General features: G+C 40.4%; 1 protein-coding gene across 1 annotated transcript in view; it reads right to left on the bottom strand.

The window, feature by feature from the left end:
- CLSTN2 (calsyntenin 2) overlaps positions 1–23,103 on the bottom strand; it is a 1,222,812-nt gene that overhangs the window by 191,543 nt on the left and 1,008,166 nt on the right. The gene's annotated exons all lie outside the window — the stretch shown is intronic.

The following is a 23,103-nucleotide window of genomic DNA, read 5'->3' as shown; positions in this document are numbered from 1 at the left end:
GTCCCCTATAACTCTGCGTACCAGACATAATAAGCTCACCAGTAACCCGGCACACATACTGGACGAATTTCGGTATAGACTCTCCTCCCTATACTCGGCCCAAGATTCTAAGACAGAACAGGATAGGACGGAATTTCTCCAGCGAATAGCCCTGCCCACTTTAACAGAGGCCCAGATGACTCTTATGGACCGTGATATCCAGGAGACTGAGGTCAGAGAAAGTATTAAGGACCTCAAGGTCGGGAAGCGGCCAGGCCCGGATGGCTTCACGGCACTATATTATCGAAAAATGGTGGATGTAGTTGCAGCTCCCTTGGCGGCCATGTATAACTCCGTCAAGCAAGGGCAGAGCCTTTCATCTGACCTCCTGACAGCTAATATAGTGATGCTGCCGAAGCCTGACCGCGACCATACTTCCTGGGCGAATTTCCGTCCTATATCTTTGATTAATATTGATATGAAAATCCTTACGAAAATTTTGGCCAACCGTTTAAATTCGTTTCTCCCTCGGCTCATTAAAAAGGACCAAGTAGGATTCGTTCCGATGAGGCAGGCTGGAGATGCCATTCGTAGAATTATCCAATTACAGAATATTGCCCATAGTCGATCCCTCGAAACCATGCTTTTGTCGCTGGATGTGAACAAGGCTTTCGATACGTTGTCTTGGCCATATCTTATGACCATTCTCCGCCGTTACGGTTTCGGAGCCTCATTCCTGCGTTGGTTGGCGGCCCTGTACGATGTCCCCCAAGCTAAAGTTAGATACTATGGGTTTGAATCCCATGTGTTTCCTATACGACGGGGCACCCGTCAGGGCTGCCCGCTTTCGCCTCTTTTATTTGTATTGGCCATGGAACCGCTGGCGGAGTCGATCCGTTCACATCCAGATATCAAAGGCGTGGAAGTGGCAGGTTTTCCGCATAAAATTTCGCTTTTCGCGGATGATATATTATTGACCATGACGTCACCTAGAATTTCGCTTCCCAATTTGTTTTCTCTCCTGGAGACATTTGCGTCCCTGTCCGGTTTACGTGTTAACCCCTCTAAGTCTAAAGCTATGTCAGTAAACCTTTCCCCATCGGAATTGTCAACCATAAAAGAAAGTTTCCCCTTTCAATGGCCTCCCTCACTACCCTACCTGGGAATTCGTATCACCCCCAAATATGATGGTTTGTACCAGGCTAATTTCCCCCCCCCTCTTTCGTAAGCTAGACACCCTGTTATCTTCTTGGTCCCATTACCCGATCTCTTGGTTCGGTAGAATCACTGCAATCCGTATGACGTATCTCCCAAAGTTGTTATATTTTTTTAGAGTTTTGCCCGTTCCAGTTCCCCCCCATATATTGCGAATCCACCAGCGTAAACTTTTGAAATTTATTTGGGCTGCTTCTCGCCCCCGAATTAATAAGCAGATAATGTACGCGAGGCGGTCTGAAGGGGGTCTCTCGGTCCCCAATCTCCGAGCGTACTATATGGCGGCCAATCTTGCCCAAATCACTCGTTTTCATGACAACTATCAAATGCCGCTCTGGGCCACTATTGATTTGGTGGATGCGCACCCTATTCCCATTTCCTCAGTGCCATGGCTCCCTCCCTCGCAGCGGCCAAAAGGCGCAGGGCCGTGTATGGCCCACTTGCTTCGCATCTGGGACTCGATAAAATATTCGGCTGGTCTCATATCCCCTCACCTGCCTTTGCTACGCCTCTCCTATTGCCCATTATTCCCCCCTAGTAGAGACAATCCTGGTCAGTTTTCTTGGTGGGCTACTAATGGATTCACGGATGTCCATTCTTTGCTCACTCCCATGAGAGTAGTTACGTTTGCTATGCTTCGCTCTTCTCACGACATTCCCCTACGGGAACATTACAGTTACCTACAATTCAAACATTTCATACAACAGCTCCTTCGGGCTCAGCCAACCCCGTATTCTCTAACTCCCTTCGAAAAGGTCTGTAGGGCTACTCCTCATTCCCCGGGGACAATATCATTGATATATTCCTCTATTATTTCTACCAACAAACCCCCAACAACCAAATATCATCTCCAATGGGAAAAAGAATTAGGGACGCGGTTGGACCCGGCAGATTGGCAGATTATGACCACAAATCTCATGAGAAGTTCCAGGAATGTTCTCATATTAGAAAATGCATATAAGGTCTTTTATAGGTGGTACTACACACCTGAGAGGGTGGCAAGATTCATTCCTTCACATTCCCCTAATTGTTTTAGGGGCTGCCCGGTACCAGGGTCCATGGCCCACATTTGGTGGACCTGCCCTAGAGCCTGCAGATTGTGGGTTCGGGTATACGCCCTGTTACGAAATATGTTCCATACCAACCTGAGAAGAGACCCTTATGCAGCTCTGTTATGTAAACCTATCCCGGAACTTCTCCGCCCAGAGCGTCAACTAGCCCAACACCTTTTTAATGCAACAAAATTGATCATTGCTAAGTCTTGGAAAACGCCTACACTCAGCTTCGAGGCAGTTAAAAACCGTATGAGCGACATCATGATAAATGAAAAACTTACCTCCTTGGCTTTCGATACCCATGACCAGTTTCTCAGAACCTGGGGGCCCTGGATATCCTCTGTCCAACCTTCCAGATTCAACAACCAACTTTTGTCTATCTAGGGTCTCCGTGTGCACCCCCCGCTCCCTTTAGTGGAATGGACTCCTCCTCCCCTCCTCTGTTCTTTTCTTTTTACTCTTTCTGTTCTCTTTCTGTTTCCTACTTTCATTTACCTCTTCTTTTCTGCCTTAGTCTTTTTTTTTTTCCTCTAGAAGACTTTGGCCGAGACGGAGCCAAGTTAATTCTGATGGTTATGGTAGACTGAAATATCCGAACCCGACGGGCTATATTGCACTTCTTAATTATCTTATTTTACGATGTGTACTTCTTTTTTCCTTTTTTTTTGTTTCTTTTTGTTTTCATACGCTTTGTCCACAGTGACTATTTTTTGTCGATGATTAAGTCCTTCAGAATCGTTTAGGATTTTCATTTCCTCTTCATGAGCGTTATGTACACAGCTTACTATAGCCAACGTTTTGATGTCGGGTCTTTTTTTTGTTGTTTTGTTATTTTTTATATCAATGATGCTGTCTGATGTCTACTGTAACCAGTAATTTTTTTTTGTACACTTTTGTTATACTTCATTTGCAATAAAAACCTTTGTAAAATGAGGAACTGCATTCCACAGGACAAGAACTGTGTAGGATTGCGGAAAGGACTTCAGCTTTAGAGGAAAGAATAAGCACGTTAGAGGATGATGTGTTTCCACTGTCACGTGAAATAAAGGGGTTGAAGGGGAAAGTGGACATGCAGGCAGAAAAACTTGATGCGATAGAAAACAGAAATCGCAGAAATAATGTTAGAGTGTTAGGCCTCCCAGAGCAAAGTGAGGGTTCAAACCCTATAGTGTTTTTGGAGAGGTGGCTCAGGGATATACTAGGCTCTGCAATTTTGTCTCCCTTTTTTTGTCTTGAGAGGGCGCATCGTGTTCCTTTGACTATGCACCAAATGGGAGGCCATCCCAGACCCCTTCTTTTGAAATTTATGAATCACAATGACAAGGTGGCCTTGTTACGGAAAGCCAGGGAGATGGTAGATATAATGTATAATGGGGCTAAGATCACTTTTTACCCTGATTTCTCCCCCGAGCTTCAAAAACGTAGGGTTGAATTTATACCAATTAAACGTATTTTCATGAAGTGCAAGGTAACATATGCATTATTGTATCCAGCACGTTTACGAGTATCAGCCCTGGGTCAAACAATTTTTTTTAATACTCCAGCTGAGGCAGACCACTGGTTTGAGGAAAATAAGATGGTCTTGTGACCTGCGACTTGTTTATGCGATTCTATTGTTCTATTGTTATTTTGTTTTTGTTTTTTTGTGTAAAGTAATAGGAGAAATGGGGAAAGAAAATGGAGACTTTTTTTTTTCTTTCTCTTTCTTTTTTCTTTCTTTCAATAACACTTTAAAATGGTATAAAATGGTATAACGGTGTAATGTTATAATAATGATAGGAATAAAAGGTATAAAAAGGCTCCTATAAAACTATCCCTATTTTGTAAATGCTATAACTTTTGCGCAAACCAATCAATAATCGCTTATTGCGATTTTTTTTACCAAAAATATGTAGAAGAATATGTATCGGTCTAAACTGAGGGAAAAATTTTTTTTTTATATATTTTTGGGGGATATTTATTATAACAAAAAGTAAAAAATAATGCGTTTTTTCTTCAAAATTGTCGCTCTATTTTTGTTTATAGCGCAAAAAATAAAAACCGCAGGGGTGATCAAATACCACCAAAAGAAAGCTCTATTTGTGGGAAAATAAGGACGTCAATTTTGTTTGGGAGCCACGTCGCACGACCGCGCAATTGTCAGTTAAAGCGACGCAGTGCCGAATCGCAAAAAGTGGTCTGGTCTTTGACCAGCAAAATGGTCCGGTCTGTAAGTGGTTAAGTGTCAAGTTCAACTTTAAATCTTACTTTTACTACAGCTCTTTTTTTTTGTTTTTCCCAGGTACTAATGTGCATGGCAAAGTACTGGTTCACCTGCTATCTCAAGAGATGTATTCACACAGTACCAATAGGTGTCCCTTGATGTACACAAATGAGAATTCTAGTGCACTGATATTACTAAGATACATATTCATTCATTCAGATAAAATATTCAGCTCTGATACTACATCATCTATGATACAACTCCAGTTAATACGTTTTTACAATGCAAAGACAATGTACACATTTCTAAAAATACGAGTGTACTATAACTATAGTTCTAACCCTTTTCATTCACTAAAAACCATACACACGTTTATAAAGTGGAAAACATGGCTCTTGATGTAAGAAATACTATAAAGGACAAAGAGAGATTCCTATTAGTGGAATCTTTTATCAGGTAGCAGGATGCATGCCCTCAGAGAATCAAGGTTTGCACATCCGCATCTATCACATTATTGCCACATCTGAGAACATGGCTAATTTATTATCAGAACGAGCTAAAATCTCTTGGGTATATGACTATCAAAGCAGAATGACAGTAGATTAAATAAAAGAACAGAAATCGGGCAGTCCCTAAGGATTCAAACTGCTGAAAGCCACCTAATTAGTTTAGCAGCGTTTTCATGGTTAATCTCTTACCTGATCATTTTCATCACATGACCTGCTTATCTACAGATGTTTTTCCTATAGTCAGCCTATACAGGATAAAAGTGTAACTGCAGTTTTACAATTTAAGTGCTAAGCTGTCTTCTAAATAGCAGCTCCTGACAACTCAGAAGGGTCAAACTGTGCAAATTAAAGACCGCTTGTGCCCAAAAAGAAAGCACTTGGACATGCAGAGGAGGATAATATGGTAAGAATCACTTAATCTTAAAAAAAAAAGATTCTGTAGTTATTCTGACATTATTAAATATTCTAATGCAATTAGCCTCAGGCAAACCTGAAGTAAGTGTAACTTTTCCAAATGTCTGTTTGTGACAGCAAGCACCTCCTAACTAAGCTGTGTGGGACCACAGCAACTCGAAATACTCTGATATACTTATTTCAACAATCATCCATGAACAAAATTATGTTCTTGCCCCTTTCTATCCATTATGCTTTATTTATGACTGCCCATCACAGAGTCTGCCCAGTAGTGAGATCCAGGAGGTTGAATGTGACAGGACCAGCCTTTTCACTGGTCACATTTTGGTATACCAGAGCTGCCCCGGCTTTGAGTGTCCTGAAGGAAAGCTGATCTTAAATATTTTAAAGCCCAATTGAACCTTCTGTTTAAATCAGCTAATTACACTCCAGCTGTAATAAAACAAAAGGTGTTCATTGTTTTATAGATAACTTTCATTCTAAAGCAGCCACAGTCTGAGTGGAAAAGCATGCCACACACTGCATAAAATTGGTCTGTTTGGGTGTCATCCCAGAAGAAAGCCTCTTCTAAAGATGATGCACAAGAAAGCCTGCAACCGGTTTGCTGAAGACAAGCAAACTAAGGACATGGATTACTGGAACCATGTCCTGTGGTCTGATGAGACCAAGATAAACTTATTTGGTTCAGATGGTGGCAAGCGTAATATATATATATATATATATATATATATATATATATATATATATATATATATATACATATATACACACATACACACACTGTGTACAGCGTAATATATATACACATATATATATATATATATATATATATATATATACACATATATATATATATATATATACACATATATACACTGTAGTGTATATCTAATTGATTATCCTATAACGCAAAAAAAGAAACAACTAAAACAGTGCTACTATATAGCTAGGAGGGAAAATGCAACTACTGTATCTAAAAATTTGTATATTAAATATCTGCATGAACTAATGAAATAGAACGAAATATAAATATGAAAGGCACATCAAAATATACTTCCAGGCAAATCATAAAAGGAAAGAAAAATGATTATGTGGGTCAATATGGTAAGAATATCACGTCATTTGCATGCATTATAGTTATAAATGTAGCTTCTTGCAAAAAACATGATTTGTCTATCGAGAAGAGCAGAAAAAATATCTGTTTGATATAGTCAAAATGACATTCAATGAGATAAAATAGCAATTTCTAAGTATTTAAATGGATCCCTTCTAGATTGTAAGCTCTAGCAAGCAGGGCCCTCTAATCCCTCATGTATTAATTTGTATTGTAAAGCCCCCATACACACTATCAGATTTTATGCTGATTTTTGTCTTCAGATTTGCCTGATTGCATACAATCATAATTGAAACGCCTAAGGTTTGACCTCATATTATATGGTTTTGGTAAATCTGAAGGAAAAAATCTGCAGAAAAACTGATAACATGTATGGGGCTTAAATTTGCTGTCTGCCCTCATGTTGTAAAGAGCTGTGCAAACTGTTGGCGCTATATAAATCCTGTATAATAATAATAATAATAATAATAATAATAATAATAAATAAGTATTTCCTTTCCAAAAAATAAGCTATGTTTCTGTTCTTTTGTGAACAGATACTTTTTATTAAAAAATGGGCATGAAATTACACAATAGCTTAGTGAACTGGCCAGATAGTCTAAAGCTGGCAATACATATGCATATACAGGTGTATACAATGTATAACTTTCAATCAAACGGATTACACTGTTGGCCACTAGGAATGAGTTGAACCCCCCCCCCCCCCCAATTCGGTTCGCACCAGAAGAGGCAAAAAATTCAGATGAACACGCCGTTAAAGTCTATGGGACATGAACATGGAAAATAAAAAGTGATAATTTTAAAGGCTTATATGCAAGTTATTGCCATAAAAAGTGTTTGGGGACATATATCAAAGCAAAAAAAAGTTTAACCACTTTCAGACCGGACCAATTTGCTGGTCAAAGACCAGACCACTTTTTGCGATTCGGCACTGCGTCACTTTAACTGACAATTGCGCGGTCGTGCGACGTGGCTCCCAAACAAAATTGACGTCCTTTTTTTCCCACAAATAGAGCTTTCTTTTGGTGGTATTTGATCACCCCTGCGGTTTTTATTTTTTGCGCTATAAACAAAAATAGAGCGACAATTTAGAAAAAAACGCATTATTTTTTACTTTTCGTTATAATAAATATCCCCCCAAAAATATAGGCCGATACGTATTCTTCTACATATTTTTGGTAAAAAAAAACGCAATAAGCGATTATTGATTGGTTTGCGCAAAAGTTATAGCGTTTACAAAATAGGGATAGTTTTATAGCATTTTTATTAATAATTTTTTATTATTTTTTTTTTACTAGTAATGGCGGCGATCTGTGATTTTTATTGTGACTGTGACATTGTCGGGGACCCATCGGACATTTTTGACACATTTTTGGGACCATTGTCATTTATACAGTAATCACTGCTATATAAATGCAGTGATTCCTGTGTAAATGACACTGGCAGTGAAAGGGTTAACCAGTGGGTGGCAGTGTAGGGGTTAAGTGTTCCTAGGGGTGTGTTACTAACTGTGGGGGGGTTGGGCTTTCATTTAGTGTACACTGATCTCTGCTCCAATCACATGGAGCAGAGATCAGCGTCACTAGTTGCTAGGCAGAATGGAAAAATGTTGTTTACACAGCATTTCCTCCATTCGGCCGCTCCGTGAGACGATCGCGGGGATGCCCGCGGCGATCGAGTCCGCGGGTCCCGCAACCGGACTCACGGGGGCCCTGACCAGCGCGGGAGCGCGCCGCCGCCGGCGCGCTCCCGATGGCAGGGCGGCATCGAATATTGGACGTACCTGTACGCCAATATGCCTGCCCGTGCCATTCTGTTGACGTACATCGTCGTGCGCTGGTCGGGAAGTGGTTAAAAACTGTAATTTTTTAAGGAGCTGTGATTTTAATAATGCTTAAAGTGAAACAATAAAAATTGAATATTCCTTTAAATATCGTGCCTGGGGGTGTCCAAAAAAGTGGCTCAGTTTTCCTGTGAACAATACCACAACAAAATGACATTTCTAAAGGAGAAAAAAGTCATTTAAAACTGCTCGCTGCTATAATGAATTGTCGGGTCTCGGCAATATAGATAAAACTCATTGAAAAAATGGCATGGATCCCCCCTCCAGTCCATTACCATGGCCTTTGGGTCTGATTTATATTTTAAGAGGGACCCCGAACAAAAAAAAATGTGTGGGCCCTCCCCCAAAATCCATACCAGGCCCTTCAGGTCTGGTATGGATATTAAGGGGAACCATGTGCCAAATAAAAAAAAATGGCGTACGGGTCCCCCTAAAAATCCATACCAGACCATTCAGTTCTGGTATGGATTTTAAGGGCAACCCTGTGTCAAAATAAAAAAAGGGCATGGGGTCCCCCCAAAATTCGTTCCAGACCCTTATCCGAGTGTGCAACCTGGCAGGCCACAGGAAAATAGGGGGGGGGGGTGAGAGAGTGCCCCCCCCCTGAACTGTACCAGGTCACATGCCCTTAATATGGGGGGATGCTTTGGAGTCACCCCCAAAACATCTTGTCCCCATGTCGTAGACTGCCTCATAGAGAGCAAAGTAGACAAACATTTCTAAAATCAAACAATCCTTGTTTGACCTTCCTGTGCCCCTCTCCCTCAGCACTGGGGTCACATTAGCATTTGACTTATGGAGAGAAAGTGAAGAATAAAAATATTGGACTACTAGTCAGAACCAGTGTGCAAAAGTGTATATGCTTTGCAAGAATATATCACCTCTAACACTGGGTGTCCTACGTGTGGATGTTGTTGCATTATGTAAAACTATTAGAATCATTTTTTACATTTTAGAATGGGGTGCCTCGAGACTGTCCATAGTTTCAAAGGGTGCATTGAGATTGTCTATCATTTTAAAGGGTGCATTGACTGGAAAAAGTTTGAGAAACGCTGGCTTAGAGAACCAAAAGGCTCTGTTATTTTTACACTTTTATGTACACTTGAAAGCTGGAAGGTAGTGTGTGAATTAGGGCAGTTGTAGGACAGACACTGTTAGTCTTTATCTTATTTCTGACCCTTGATGCCAAAGCTAAACAGGTGAGCTGAGCAAAAAGCACAAAGAATACCTGGACCATGAGAATACATAGAGAAGTACTTAAAAGTATATGTAAACCCTTACCTTGTAAAGAAACCCATTCAAGGAAAACTAGCATTATATAGAATATATACTTTCAGACATTTTTTTTTCTGCCCTAAAAATAGCCATAACAAAAGCCTAGTAATCCTCTGTGGTTATTAATGCCGCAAAAAAAATTAACATCTTAAAGAGACCAGAGCAATATAATATGGACTGCTTGAGGTAGCATTCTGAACCACCAACCCCACCCTTATGCCTCGTACACACGATTGCACATTCTGACAACAAAATCCATGGATTTTTCAGATGGATGTTGGCTCAAACTTGTCTTGCATACACACGGTCACACAAATCTTGTCGGAAATTCCAAACGTCAAGAACGCGGTGACATACAACAGGTACGACGAGCCAAGAAAAATAAGTTCAATAGCCAGTGCAGCTCTTCTGCTTGATTCAGAGCATGCACGTAACTTTGTGCATCGGAATTGTGTACACATGATCGGAATTTACGAGAACGGATTTTGTTGTTGGAAAATTTGAGATCAAGATCTCAAATTTTGTTTATCGAAAATTCCAACGGAAAATGTCCGATGGAGCCTACACACGGTCGGAATTTCTGACAACATGCTCCCATTAAACATTTCCTGTCGGACTTCCTTACAGGCTAACTGTAAGAAAGCTCCACCCAATGGTATTTCCCTAGATTATTTATGAAACAAACATTATTTCAAGACAAAGTGTAACTGGTAGATGGTAGGGATGGGCGAATGGTTCGGCCCGAGTTTGGGCTGAATTTTGGTTGTTCGGATGTTCTGCGAACACTGAACAATATGCGGTGTTCGGAGAAGTCTATGGGACACTAAAATGAAAAATCAAAAGTTCTAATTTTAAAGGCTTATATGCAAGTTATTATCATAAAAAAGTGTCTGGGGACCTGGTTCCTGCCCCAGGGGACAGGCATACTATAGACACCCCCCCCCCCCCCCCCGGAACAATATTTAAAGTAATATTTAATTTTTATTGTTTCACGTTAAGCATTAAAAAAACACTGCCCCTGAAAAAACAAAAAAAATAATTAGCATTGATACATATCCTCTTGGGCAGGACACAGATCCCAAAACACTTTTTATGACAATAACTTGTATATAAGCCTTTAAAATTAGCACTTTTGATTATTCATGTTCGTGTCCCATAGACTTTAATGGTGTTTGTGTGTTCTGCCAAATTTTTTGCCTGTTCGGTATGTTCTGGTGAGAACCGAACTGGGGGATGTTCGGCCCATCCCTAGTAACGTTTCCAATAGACCACTCTGCTAACATTTATCCAACCTAGTACTAAACTTTGTTTTGTTTAAAGAACTTCACTCAAATATTAAGTACCGGTAAGTGGCTCCCATTGGAAGGTAATGTTGAAAAAAAAAATTCCAATGCACTGTCTCTTGTTTTGTAAATACTTTGACTCAAATACAAATGTAAATACTTTCACATGTAAGCATGCAATGTAAAAGGTTACAAGAGACACAAGAGAATGAGAACAGGGCCTGTTATAGCTTTTACAAGAATTCTAAATAGGTTTTTGAGCTATACATAAACACTTTGAACAGAGAAAAACAATTGTCCAATCTTTCTGGAACAGTGGTTATGCAGGGTACATATCATGCGTAAGTAACAATTCACACACAAAGTATATTGTCTAAAATAATAAAATAAATACACATTTAATGCTTCAAATACACTTGAACAGTGTTTGCACTCAGAACACTAACTTATTAAAAACCTATATAACCCAAAGCAATTGCACAATAAAATGACAAAACACCACTTTCAATAGCCTTGTCTTCATATTAAAGACTTGTTACTCAGTATACACACATTATCCTGCTTTATGTAACAGTGATATGCTTCTTGAACTCAGTGGGATCATTATAAATGTAATAAGATAAGATTTATTATGCAAGCATTTTAGCAGAATCTAAGGGTATACGGTAGAATATTTTAACACTAAATTTAACTCCAAAAACGATTACAGTGTCGTCTCTATTATCTAATAATTCATCATGACTGCTAACAATGCCATAACTTATTTAGTGAAATGTGACAGCATTTTTGGGATGTCTTGCTATGCCTGGAGATTAATTGGTCTGCTCGCAAAGAAGCACCAAAGATCACTTGGATGTTGGAAAAGAATTAATGGGATATGATACATCATTATGGAATAACTAAATGCAATCTTGTGTGTCAGAGTAAATGAGAAGATATTAAAGCCTACTTATTATTTAAAGGCAGAATATTCTCTGATGCACTAAAACATTCATTAAAAGTAATCTGTGGAATGCAAGACATTTTTGCCAGTTAAAATCAATAGCTATAGGATAAAAAGAGGTACAGCCAAAAATATACCGCATGTTGAATGGATTGTGTCTGTATATGGAGTATATGTCTCAGAGGTCTTGGGATGATTAAGAAGCCATACGGATCTCTTTTGAAGTCCATATACAGCCCAGTTTCTAATGGAGTGGGGAAGGATTAAAACCTTCATTGAGTGCTTGGTTAGGGGTGCTTTTCTTCAATTTCTGTTCTGTGACAATGGTTTCACCAAACAGAAGGTCAGCATTTATTTTTTCTTTTTAACATAGGAAAAGGTTAGAAACCACATTAGTTTTTTGTTTCCTTGTTGCTGATTTCTGGATCTTCCTGTTTGGTGAAACTGTTGTCACTATAACACTAAGTGAATAACATGACACTAAACACTTGAATAGTATATTAAATCTAACAGGGGTTCTAATCCTTCTCTACTTTCTCAGAGACTAAAAAAAATATTCTATCTAGACTTATACATTGAGTTTACATAGTAATTGACTGGTTCTTTGCACAAAAAGTCTTCCAACAAAAGCTTCTGCAATCAGCACAAAAAAAAGAATAGTAATTCAAGAACACCCTAGTAATGAGCAGTAATGGTCACAGCTTAGGAATCTTTGGGATTTCTATTTGGGATAGCACTCAATGTGATCCCTACAATTTAGCTATTGTGTACGATAGTGTGTGTGCACTGATTATTTGTTGTAATTGTTGACCCACTTTTGACTACAGTAGCAGGTAGTAATTACTGTAATAATTTAGTAAATAGGGATTTAGACTCCTTTCACACTAGGGTGTTTTTCAGGCGCTTGTGCGCTAAAAATAGCACCTGTAAAGTGCCTGAAAAATTACTCCCCTGAGTGTTTTCACACTGGAGAGCTGCGCTGGCACAACATTAAAAAAAGCTATGGTAGTGCTGCTTTGCGGGCGCTTTTAACTCTTTATTCAGCTGCTATCTGGGGTTAAAATCACCCCGCTACCAGCTGAAAAGTGCTGCTATTACAGTGGTAAAGTGCCTCTAATATTAGCGCCCCTTTACCGCTAACGCCCCCCCCAGCCCCAGTGTGAAAGTGACATAAGTGTAATAAAGCACTAGGCATGACTGGTTCTATATTCCCAAACAACTCATTGATATTCTTTATGGCACTTTCACACTGGGGCATGGGGGCATCGGCGGTAAAGCACTGCTATTTTTTGTGCTGCTTTACCATTGTTTTAGCGGTGAAGGGTTTAATAGCACCCGCAATGCGCTGCTACTGAAGTGCTTTGCAGGTGCTTTGGCGGTGCTGCCCATTGATTTCAATGGGCAGGGGTACACACTGCTCCTAAAGCGCTCCAAAGATGCTGCTTGCAGGACCTTTTTTCACATCCCGCAAGCGCACTGCTCCAGTGTGAAAGCACTGAGGCTTTCACACTGGAGTGACAGGAGAGGCGCTTTACAGTCGCTTTGCAGGCATTATTTTTAGTGCTAAAAAGCGCCTCAGTGTGAAAGTAGCCTTATGGTTTGGCAAAAAGAAAAGATTGTGTCCTGTTCCTAAATAGAAATATTCTGTATTAGAGCATTTTTAGATAACATTGTTGCTATAGCTTGTGTCTTGTATTGTTCTGTGTGGCATGCAATTTGTTTTTGTACTAAAAAGGAATACAGGGATGTGCTACTGGAATGAGTACGTTGCTGCTTTATACATATTCAGAGCTATCCATTTAACTGTACAGACCAACAACAGGAACAGTTTCTTGAACTGTAATAAGTAAGGATGAGCCGAACATACCCCTGTTCGGTTCGCACCAGAACCTACGAACAGACCTAAACTTTGTGTAAACTTTAGAACCCTATTAAAGTCTATGGGACTCGAACGTTCGGTTCGCACCAGAACCTGCGAACAGACCTAAACTTTGTGTAAACTTTAGAACCCTATTAAAGTCTATGGGACTCGAACGTTCACAATCTAAAGTGCTAATTTTAAAGGTTAATATGCAAGTTACTGTCCTAAAAAGTGTTTGGGGACCTGGGTCCTGCCCCAGGGGACATGGATCAATGCAAAAAAAGTTTTAAAAACTGCCATTTTTTCAGGAGCAGTGATTTTAATAATGATTAAAGTGAAACAATAAAAGTGTAATATTCCTTTAAATTTTGTACCTGGGGGGTGTCTATAGTATGCCTGTGAAGGGGCGCATGTTTCCCATGCTTAGAACTGTCCCTGCACAAAGTGTCATTTCGCAAGGAAAAAAGTATTTTAAAATCACTTTTCATTGTCGACTCCCGTAATACAGAGAACACTCAATGAGTGTTCTCTGTATTAGTCGACAATTCATTCATTGATAAAAGAAAAAAAAAAGAGTGGGGGTCCCCCTAAATATCCATACCAGACCCTTCAGGTCTGGTATGGATATTAAGGGGAACCCTGCATCAAATTAAAAAAAAAAAATGATGTGGGGGTCCCCCTAAAAATCCATACCAGACCCTTTATCTGGCAACCTGGCAGGCTGCAGGAAAAGAGGGGGGACGAGAGAGCGCACCCCCTCCTGAACCGCACCAGGCCACATGCCCTCAACATTGGGAGGATGCTTTGGGGGTCTGTGACCCCTCAAAGCACCATGTCCCCATGTTGATGTGGACAAGGGCCTCATCCCCACAACCCTGGCCAGTGGTTGTGGGGGTCTGCGGGTGGGGGGCTTATCAGAATCTGGAAGCCCCCTTTAACAAGGGGACCCCAGATCCCACCCCCCGTTTGAAATGGTAAGGGGGTACAAAAGTACCCCTACCATTTCACAAAGAAAGTGTAAAAATTGTTAAATAAGACAAACATACTTTTGAAAAATTCCCAATGTTGAGGGCATGTGGTCTGGTACGGTTCAGGAGGGGGGGCGCTCTCTCATCCCCCCTCTTTTTCTGTGGCCTGCCAGGTTGCGTGCTCGGATAAAGGGTCTGGTATGGATTTTTAGGGGGACCCCCACGTCAAATTTTTTTAAAATTTGATGCGGGGTCCCCATTAATATCCATACCAGACCTGAAGGGTCTGGTATGGATATTTAGGGGGACCCCCACCTCAATTTTTTTTTTTATTTGACACGGGGTTCCTCTTAATATCCATACCAGACCTGAAGGGCCTGGTAATTGAATGTAGGGGAACACCCACTCTTTATTTTTTATCAATGAATGAATTGTCGGCTAATACAGAGAACACTCGTTGAGTGTTCTCTGTATTACGGGAGCCGACAATGGAAAGTGATTTTAAAATACTTTTTTTCCTTGCGAAATGACACTTTGTGCAGGGACAGTTCTAAGTATGGGAAACAAGCGCCCCTTCACAGGCATACTATAGACACCCCCCAGATACGAAATTTAAAGGAATATTACACTTTTATTGTTTCACTTTAATCATTATTAAAACCACTGCTCCTGAAAAAACGACAGTTTTTAAAACTTTTTTTTGCATTGATCCATGTCCCCTGAGGCAGGACCCGGGTCCCCAAACACTTTTTAGGACAGTAACTTGCATATTAGCCTTTAAAATTTGCATTTTAGATTTCTCCCATAGACTTGTACAGGGTGTTCCGGCTTTTCGAATTTGCTGCGAACAGCCCAAATTGTTCACTGTTCGGTGAACAGGCAATGTTCAAGTCAAACATGAGTTCAACTCGAACTTGAAGCTCATCCCTAGTAATAAGTCTTCAAACTCCTCTCAATGGCCTCTGGCCAAACTTCCCCCTAAAATGGGGACAGCCAGGCACCTAGTGATTTCAAAGGTCCTATTCTTTAAGTCCCATCTGTTCTGCTTAATTGTGTTAACCAATGTGTATCAATGTGTTTTATCACACATTTAGGTGCATTGCGTTAAAGGATAATTATTATTATTAATATTATTATTTATTATTATACAGGATTTATATAGCACCAACAGTTTGCTCAGTGCTTTACAATTTAGAGGGAGGACAGTAAAATTACAATACAGTTCAATACAGAAGGAATAGGAGGGCCCTGTTTGTGGAGGTGGCACAAAAGGTAATAGCAGCAGGGGGTGGTCTGATAGGGGTGGCTCGGGTACAAAGGATAAGTTCACCTTTAAAAAAAAATGCACATCTTTTTACAGGTAAAAAAATGTGTATTTTCTTTTTTTATTAGGAGCCTGGAAAGCATTGCTCCCACAATCAGTAGATTGTAGGTGCAATGCAGGGCTCTTGCAAACTGTATGTGTAAACTGTCTGCTCATACCTCATATGAGCAGAACTACCTAGAGCGCTTAACATCGTTAAGGCAAAGGCTGTCAGTATGTGTAGTTTTCTCATTCGCAGAACTCTGTGAATAAATGATGGACGCGTTTAAAAAAAAATTGTGACAATGATATTGGGGAGAAGATCCCCGTAGCAGGGAGACACTGCAACAATAGCAACATGTTACATGTTCTAACCTATAAATGGGTGTAACATGCTCCCAAAGGTGAACGAATTCTTAAATATGAATGATCTGCCAACACACCACCAACACGCATACAAAGCAACACATTATCTGGTCTATACTTGCTTGTCAGTATGCTCTGGAATTTGTAACCCCACATTGGGCCAGGAGCTTAAAAGCTCCAAAGTGTTTTGAGTGGGATGGTGTCTTTGATTGTGTATCCAGGTCATGCTGGAGACCCACAGGCCGTGTGAGTGCACAGGTGCATGGATTAGTTCTAAGCCAGGCCTGATCATAGCCCAAAAATCCCATTTTGAGACAAATCCTTTGAATGGAGAAATATGTGTGCTCCAGCCAGGATAAATGAACCTCATGTGGGAAAGATTCCCTATCCCCAAGGCTGGGAGAGTTGGGACATCTGTATAAGTCAGCAAGACTGAGAGAGCTGAAGCAATTAGCAAATCTTAGAAGAGTGAGAGAGCTGAGGGTGCTGGGAGAACACTATCTAGAGACCAGGAGTGGGCCAGTACAGCTGGGGGCTGTAATTAAAGAGAGAGAGCTGGGTCTGAAAGGTCAGTGGCAGGAGCAGTGGTGCTGCTGACAATAAGCCAGGTAGATTGGCATTTCTCGTTGACGGTTTGCTGGTGAAAAACCCCTGCTTTGGCAACTGTGTCTGTGAACTTTATTTTTCCTTTTTTTTTAAGTGAGCTGGAAAGCCTATAAAACAGTTTAAACTGCCATGTATTTTCCCAAAACACATCTACCAATGAGCTAGACATGCCCCATACCACAGACATTAGGGTACTCTTAAAAGTGGATTGCACCACAACATGCCATGCTAAAGTACACGCCCTGCCATGCTTTACATGAATTTACATTTTACTCTTTGTTACTGTGATGCAGAGGTCAGGAGGGGCCCTAAAGTTTTTGACAACAATCATATCTGTACTAATTTCAAACACTGAGTTACTGTAGATTTTTTAAATTGTGTTGGAGCCATTTAGTGCCGTGAAGTAACCAGATGCATATTCCAGGCTGTTGCTGCAGAGATCATGGGTTTATTCAATTTATGCTCTATTGATCTCCTATAGCAAAGAGTTCTGTCATTTTTGGTAAGGAGTTTGCACATGTGGAGGTGATTGAGAATGTGCAGATGCACTGAAGTGATAATGGATTTCACAGCACCAATTTTGGGATGATTTGTGGACTAGAAATATTTAGTTAGACTTTCAGTTATGTATTTATTTCCATTCACACCCCTCTGCACTTTATTTACTTTTTAAAGTGTGTGATAAAACCTATTTTTATATAGGTTTTTGAAATGTAAGTACTATTTATGAATTGCTGTATTTGACCAGAATGTTATCCTTATTCATTCACAGGGTTTTGAGACTGTACATCCAAGTTGTACTAAAAGTTATGCATATGTTGTATTCATATATTGAGTTGCTGCAGTGCTTTAGTTTTTTGACACTGAGCACAGATGGTTAGGTAAATACATTGTAGTTTGCCTTTAGTTATGCTTTAGGATTTGTGATTATCACTAAAGTAGGATGAGGCTGACTATCTAGCATAAAGCATCACTTTCTGTTATGTCTTCAGAACTTTGCCAGTAACAACTTTACAGGTAAGCGATAACATATCAGCTATTCTAAAGCTAGTATGTTGGACACTGCACACATGGCGGATCATTGCATTAAGCACAAGTGGATGAGCCTGACATTCAGTTCAGCCCTGCAGCAAACGTCCTGATTTGTAAGAAGTGATTGCCACTGAGGTGGGCAGAAATGGGATCAGAGTGGTAGAGGCTTAGCAAATAAACTATGTCAGAAAAGACTTTAAGGGATAGGAAGCTAATGGACTTAGACCCTGCTGGATACAGTGGAATTGACTTGGAATAATTCTCTCTGGTAGGATTAACATGACTCATTTATCATTTATCTTGCCAGCTGCTTAGGTAAATTTGGTACTTTAGAATTCCCTGTGTATAATCTTAACCACTTGAATGATGAAGAACCCTGCAGCAAGGTACAGAGTACAGTGTTAAGGATTCCTGCACTCTCTGAACTGGTTAAAGCTGTACTTGTAACGCATTAGGGACCTGCATTGCTTATCTGTAATGAATTCAGCTCATGCCCTTCTTAAGATACTTATTCTGCCTCAGGAATAGAAACATCAAGAGAATGGGTTCTGGAAATAGTGGCTTCACATTTGTCAGGACCAGCAAACTACATGTCCAAACAGTTCACATTTTGTGGGTGAGAAACAAATGCATTTTATATTACGGTGTATGGTCTAGCCTCCACATGACCTTGATTACAGCAAGCAGATTTTATAAGATGACATACAGATCCTAAACAGCACCGACAGAACCATACAAATCCTTATCACCGTCATCATCAGGTGACATTTCACTCGTTAGCTCACAGACAGCATGTAGGTTTCAATACTGACAGCTCACTGTGATTTTTTTTTAGCACAAAACAAAAACGAGTTTGAAAGGTAAAGTAAAAAAAAAAAAAATGGTATACTCAACTTTCTCCTTGCCTGAACCCTTAACACCTAAAGCACACATAACCTTATGAGCAGACAATTTTTTATTTTTTTGTGGGCATTGTGGGAAGAGTTAGAACCCCTGTCAGGATTTTTACTGCTATCCAGGGCTCTATTAGAAATGTTTACTCTCACTTCTAATCCTGCTGACAACCTTTTACCAGTAAGTAAGGGTGACTCTCCAACAGCAACAAAAACATAAATAACAATGATTTCGTGATTTTCTTTCCCTAAGGCAGGGGTAGGCAACCTCGGCACTCCAGCTGTGGTGAAACTACAAATCCCATTGTGTTTGAACCTCTAGAAGTCATACCTGTGATGGTCAGGGTTTTGCAATGTCTCATGGAACTTGTAGTTCGACCACAACTGGAGGGTCGATGTTGCCTACCCCTGCCCTAAGGGGAGGCTAAAACCCCTGTCAAATTTTTATTTCTGTCTTTGACACAGAAGCAGATTTTTCTTTACTTCGTACTGGTGAAACCATTGTCAGTGGGGAAGGAACTAAAAAATAAAATGGTCAAAGAGTGCTCTGGAGCACAGTAAAATCCCCATAGTAGTTCTAAATCTTCCCTACAAAAACTAGAAAATAATGTTTGGCTTGATGTAAACTTAACTCCAAAAGTATCAGCCCTAAAGTAAAATTGTATGTACGTAATTAATAATGATAGTATACAAATTGTTATTTTATTTCCCATGCATTTATTTATTTTTCCCCATGATCACATGCAGACCAAGCTGTGCAGCCAAAGTAACAGTTAGAGGGTTATAATAAACTATGACACTGCCAGGAGTGCTTACAAGGGACCACTTTTATTCATGTGGTTTAAACCTTTTTTATTAAAATAAAAGAAACCTGTTGCTGTTACTGCTTGAAAATTGCTAGCTGGAGTTTGGCTTGTGAGTCCCTTACTTACAATCTATCTAAAACTACCCTGACCACAGGGCAACAATGTGGAGGGTTTTATCTGCAGAATAAACTTTGTTGTCAGTCTTCAAGTGGAAGTAAACCCTCCTATTGTTTTCATCCAAGGAAGCTGCCATCTTGGCCTCTGATCTTCAACTGCCGTGATGTTGCACATGTGATCAGTTATGACATCAACCATTGGATGATTTGACAGTTTGGTTGAGAGCACAAACAATGTGACAGTTACATCCCCAGCACATATCAGGAATGTAACAGTTCTTTTTTTTAACTGTTAAATCAGTGGGTTTACTTCCACTATAAAGGACATGGAAAATCACCAAGCCTACTGGAAGGAATATTAGGTAAAAAAATCATGTTAGAGGGGTGACAAAAGCTGTTACGCTGATGCTATTAACAGACTGCAGCATTTACGTCTTTAGTCAATAGCTCAACTTTTAACCATAGTGCCAACATTTAAAGGATAATTCACCTTTTGGAACATGTTACACGTTCCACCCATATTTAAGGTAAAACATGCAACATGTTTCAACTCCTGCCACCAGTTCCCTCGACTCCCCCTTGGTGTGACAGTGACCGGTGAATCTTTTTCCTTATCTGTCACTTGTTGAATAGAATATGCCCATCAGGGGATCCACCCAAACAGCTGTGTTATTCATTCATAGTTTCCCTTGAATTAATGAACTACAAGTACCACTATCCACTACAGCTAATGGCTTGTCATTCTGAATGAAAAATGCAGAGCATTCTCATAGCTCAATCACAAGTCCTGCAGATTTCAAACAGACAGCTATTATGAAAGTATGGGCAGAAAGCTGCAGGGCTAGTCTACAGAGGTCCAGCATTGCAACCCCGATCTTGGGTGCAATGCTTCCCAGGCTCCCACCTCCCGTGAGAAAAAATAATGAATGCACTTTTTTTTTGAAAGAATATTGTCATTTATTCTTTTTTTCACAACCATAAGCCCATCCCCTCATGCCAAGGTTCTAGGTGTAATCCTGGACTCTGAACTCTCCTTCAAGCAACACATCCAATCACTGTCCAAATCCTGCCGCCTCAAGCTCTGCAACATCTCCAAAATACGCCCCTTTCTAACCAATGACAAAACAAAGCTCTTAACTCACTCGCTGGTCATCTCTCGCCTCGACTACTGCAACTCCCTTCTCATTGGCTTACCTCTACTTAGTCTATCACCTCTTCAATCCATCATGAATGCCGCTGCCAGACTCATCCACCTTACCAATCGCTCTGTGTCTGCTACTCCTCTCTGTCAATCCCTCCACTGGCTTCCGCTCAGCCAAAGAATTAAATTCAAAATACTAACAACTACATACAAAGCCATCCACAACTCTGCCCCCAGCTACATCACTAGCTTAGTCTCTAAATACCAACCTACTCGTTCTCTTCATTCCTCTCAAGACCTCCTGCTCTCTAGCTCCCTCATCACCTCCTCCCATAGTCGCCTCCAGGACTTTTCCAAAGCCTCTCCAATCCTATGGAATGCCCTACCCCAATTTGTCCACCTATCTCCTACTTTATTAGCTTTTAGACGATCCCGGAAAACACTTCTCTTCAGAGAAGCCTACCCCACCCACACCTAACTGTATTTTCATTTTCTCCATCAGCTCATGCCCCCACAGTTATCTTTTGTTTCAACTTGACCCTCCCTTCTAAATTGTAAGCTCTAACGAGCAGGGCCCTCTGATCCCTCCTGAATTGATTTGTATGGTAAGTGTACTGTATGCCCTCATATTATAAAGCGCTGCGCAAACTGTTGGCGCTATATAAATCCTGAATAATAATAATAATAATACATCCTTTAAAGCATGGATGTGCAACCTACAGACCTCCAGCTGCTGTGGAACTTCACGTCCCCTTATGCCTCTGCCTTTGGGAGTCATGCTTGCAACTGTCAGCCTTGCAATTCCTCATGGGACTTCCCCTGCAATGACTCATGGGTCTTGTAGTTCCACAACAGCTGGAGGGCTGCAGTTTGGACCCAAATGCATTAAAGCCTAAACTATTGCCATACCTCTTAACCACCTCCAACACTCTACCCCAAAGCTATCACCTTAAAGCCCAACTCTGTGAAACTTGAAAAATATAACTTGAAGTGGGAAAAAAGTGTCTTCTCCCCATGCTCCAGCAGTCTAAGCCCTTGTACACATCGGACCGTGTCGTCAGATAATCCGACTGTGTGTGATATGCATCGGACTGATTCTGTCCGAATCTCCGTCCGACCCAATTTTCCAACATGTTGGAAATATTTCCCGACCAACTGGGCCGGACGGACCTAATCCGATCATGTGTAGAGCATTTTCATCGGACCAAGTGCCACGCATGCTCAGATCAAATTCCTACATCAAAGTTATTGGTTACTAGTCTGAATGTAGTCCCATCGTAACTAAATGATGTCATCACGTTCTGAAAGATCGGATTTTTCGCCAACTTGGCCCGACCGTGTGTATGCAACAGTTTCGGACACAATCCATCGGACTAAATCCGACGGGCAAAATCCGACGGATTTGGTTGGCAAAATCTCCGACCGTGTGTACGTGGGCTAAGGTCCTGAAACCATCAAAACAAATGCAAGATTCATAGCCCCACTGCATGGGACATATTTACAGTTTCCTGGATTTGGGCTTTAACCACCATCCTGCCAACATTTACATTTTACCCACCTCTCATCCTCTCCAAAATAATGCATGCACTGCTAAAATGTGCAGTCTGTTTTCATGCATGTGCTTTTATGAATATACATGTATGCACCAAGAGACAAATGTACCACTGTCCAATCAGCAATCACCACAAGGCAATTGCATTATCAAGCTGTCAGCTCATTAACTGAATAGTAAAATGGATAGGACATAACCAACCATAATCTTACTTTAGGAATCATAGAACTTGCCCATCTTTGGCAGCCCTTACATAACTATCTTGAATGCAGTTATGTCATGGTCACCTTAGCCAATGTCTGTAGAAACCTTATACATGCAAAAGACGAGCATGTGTTAGCATAATATTTATTATTATTTCATAATTAGTATCGCACCCACAACATTTTTTGACAGTGATTTCTAAAGAATTCTGTTTACATTGTGGCTATACATTACTAATTATATATTAGGTCTAGTTATTATTATATCAGGTCTAGTTATTCATCTTAATGATTTATCAGTATGTCAGGGTTTGTTATGACTACCATAGTGAACATTTGACAAAACATAAAAGCACTATTAGACTTAGTATGTAAAAACAACAAGATTACACAGACGTACAAAGCAGAACTACCTGCAATACA

Source organism: Lithobates pipiens, unplaced genomic scaffold (assembly GCF_037356315.1).
Source record: "Lithobates pipiens isolate NorthernLeopardFrog02 unplaced genomic scaffold, aLitPip1_a1.2 Scaffold_18, whole genome shotgun sequence".
Taxonomy (NCBI): domain Eukaryota; kingdom Metazoa; phylum Chordata; class Amphibia; order Anura; family Ranidae; genus Lithobates; species Lithobates pipiens.
This window is presented reverse-complemented; position numbering and strand designations above follow the sequence as displayed.